Here is a 3,637-nt window from a genome sequence, read left to right as displayed (position 1 = left end):
GGTCCTTTCGGAGGAGCCATGGCGCCGCGGAGTTAAATAGGTTGACCAAGGAGAAAAAGGGCGTCGGCGAGACAAGCACGGTGAAGACGGTGGCTTTTCTTGGGTGGGTCGGCGTGCTGCGTGTGGTGGTGCCGCGCGCCGAGCGGCGGCATGCATGCATATGCTTTATGTGTTGGGCGAATTTACGTGGGATGCATGGAATTATGAATCAGTGCTATTTCTGGATCATTAGTGTATCCTGTCATCCGGCTAGATTACAGTGACTCATCCGAAAAGAGGATTTTTCAGCACAAGAAAATCAGTCTTGCCAAGTCTCAGTCGACTAAGGCTTCGTTAAGTCTCCGTCGATTTACATTGAGATCTATATAATATTTTCTTTTCTTTTCTGTTTTTTCTTTTTCTCTCTTACATGTTATGTCACTTGATTAAGACTTGGTTAAATCTCAGTTGACTGAAACCTAGCCACATCCATTAAAGATTGACTTTTATTAGGTCCTAGTTATAGTTTTGTGCATTAGTGACCATTTTTTTTCTTTTTGAGATAGCTCACCATCCATGCCAGATGGTTTAGTGACCATTGGTTGAGCGGTACTTACCATTGGACATAAATTGTGTTGAACGATTTGGATCAGTCGATTTCCACGGATGGCTTCCTTCCTCCTCTCACAATTCATTGTTCATCATCTTCTTCCCTACGATTTGAACCATGTAGTTTTAAATAGCATGTTGTCTCGACGCTATGGTGTTTGGAGGGGCATCACGTTAGGACATTTAGCATCCTTTTGTGCCATTTATCGCGCTATAGCACAATATAGTGCGCTAATGCTTTGGCTGCTATTTTCCATAGCGGGCTATTTAAAACTTTGATGTGAACTGAACCATCCCGCAACAGGGCCACCTCTATGTTTTGAAGGGCCAACTGCTATTTTCCATAGCGGGCTATTTATACAAGCATTCTAATTACAAATGTGCGTATCTGTATTAACTTAAATAACATACATGATTTCATATTCAAATCAAAATTTTAAATATTAGAATATGAATATTTTGAATTATACAAACATTGAACTATACAAATGTGCATATAATTATTAAAATGCTTGTATAATTGAAACAATATTTTTAGTTGTAGCTTATGAAATATTTGTATTATATAAAATTATATATTTTTTTACAATTCACCATGTCAATTATATTATAGTCAGTTGAAAATGTATGGCGGAGTGGTTTGGCCTGGGTTTTGGGTTCGAATCCTAGTGGCACCTACTTTTTTGTTATTTATTTTTAACAGGTGGGACCCACTGGTCACTAAGGTGAAGAATGCCACGTCTACATGGATCTTTTTCTAAAATCAAAATTCCGAGGTTTATTTTGTGAAAATTAGGCCACACACTCTTTCTCCTTAGTCTAGTCACTGACAGCAGGGTCCACATGCCTAGTCAGCGCACATTTCATATACAAACGGGATAAGCAACCGTATTTGCACGTCCAAGACAAGTTTTTGCACCACTTCAATGTGCGCCACAACTTGTTGCACTAAAGGGACCGCTTGCGCCAAGTTGTAGCACTACCAGTGTAATTGACTCTAAACATAATGTTCTGTCAATACTTCTTCCAACCATACCTAAGTTCCCATATTCCATTTTGCTACCCCCCCCCCCGGTTTTCCCTGAAAACCGTCTAATATGCCTCATCTCTTTGTGACTTAACAAATAAAATTATGTTTCCTTTGGTAATCCAATAGATACTTACCAAATAAGTCATTTTGCCGGTCACTAATAACGTAACTGATGACATAACTGTTGGAAATATGCCCTAGAGGCAATAATAAAAGCATTATTATTATATTTCCTTGTTCATGATAATTGTCTTTATTCATGCTATAATTGTGTTATCCGGAAATCGTAATGCATGTGTGAATAACAGACACCAACATGTCCCTAGTGAGCCTCTAGTTGACTAGCTCGTTGATCAACAGATAGTCATGGTTTCCTGACTATGGACACTGGATGTCATTGATAACGAGATCACATCATTGGGAGAATGATGTGATGGACGAGACCCAATCCTAAACATAGCACAAGATCGTATAGTTCGTTTGCTAGAGTTTTGCAATGTCAAGTATCTTTTCCTTAGACCATGAGATCGTGTAACTCCCGGATACCGTAGGAGTGCTTTGGGTATGCCAAACGTCACAACGTAACTGGGTGACTATAAAGGTAGACTACGGGTATCTCCGAAAGTGTCTGTTGGGTGACATGGATCAAGACTGGGATTTGTCACTCCGTATGACGGAGAGGTATCACTGGGCCCACTCGGTAATGCATCATCATAATGAGCTCAGAGTGACCAAGTGTCTGGTCACGGGATCATGCATTACGGTACGAGTAAAGTGACTTGCCGGTAACGAGATTGAACGAGGTATTGGGATACCGACGATCGAATCTCGGGCAAGTAACATATCGATAGACAAAGGGAATAGCGTACGGGGTTGATTGAATCCTCGACATCGTGGTTCATCCGATGAGATCATCGTGGAGCATGTGGAGCCAACATGGGTATCCAGATCCCGCTGTTGGTTATTGACCGGAGAGTCGTCTCGGTCATGTCTGCTTGTCTCTCGAACCCGTAGGGTCTACACACTTAAGGTTCAGTTACGCTAGGGTTGTAGGGATATGTATATGCAGTAACCCGAATGTTGTTCGGAGTCCCGGATGAGATCCCGGACGTCACGAGGAGTTCCGGAATGGTCCGGAGGTAAAGATTTATATATGGGAAGTCCTATTTCGGGCATCGGGACAAGTTTCGGGGTTATCGGTATTGTACCGGGACCACCGGAAGGGTCCCGGGGGTCCACCGGGTGGGTCCACCTGTCCCGGGGGGCCACATGGGCTGTAAGGGGGTGCGCCTTGGCCTATTGGGCCAAGGGCACCAGCCCCACATAGGCCCATGCGCCTAGGGTTTAGAAGGGGAAGAGTCCTAGGAGGGTAAGGCACCTCCTAGGTGCCTTGGGGGGGAGGGAAACCCCCCTAGGCCGCCGCACCCCCTAGGAGATTGGATCTCCTAGGGCCGGCCACCCCCCCTTGGCACCCCTATATATAGTGGGGGAGAGGAGGGACTTCATACCTGAACGCCTCGGCCTTTGGTTGCCTCCTTCTCCCTCCCCAACACCTCCTCAACCTCCATAGTGCTTAGCGAAGCTCTGCCGGAGTACTGCAGCTCCATCAACACCACGCCGTCGTGCTGCTGCTGGTGCCATCTCCCTCAACCTCTCCTCCCTCCCTTGCTGGATCAAGAAGGAGGAGACGTGGTTGTTCCGTACGTGTGTTGAACGCGGAGGTGCCGTCCGTTCGGCGCTGGTCATCGGTGATTTGGATCACGTCGAGTACGACTACATCATTACCGTTCTTTTGAACGCTTCCGCTCGCGATCTACAAAGGTATGTAGATGCATCTAATCACTCGTTGCTAGATGAACTCTAGATGATCTTGGTGAAACGAGTAGGAAAATTTTTGTTTTCTGCAACATTCCCCAAACAGTGGCATCATGAGCTAGGTCTATGCGTAGTTCTTCTTGCGCGAGTAGAACACAATTTGTTGTGGGCGTAGATTTGTCAACTATCTTGCCGTTACTAGTC

This window comes from Triticum dicoccoides, chromosome 7A (genome assembly GCF_002162155.2).
Source record: "Triticum dicoccoides isolate Atlit2015 ecotype Zavitan chromosome 7A, WEW_v2.0, whole genome shotgun sequence".
NCBI lineage: Eukaryota > Viridiplantae > Streptophyta > Magnoliopsida > Poales > Poaceae > Triticum > Triticum dicoccoides.
The sequence above is the reverse complement of the archived record's forward strand: the minus strand, read 5'-3'. Positions refer to the sequence as shown.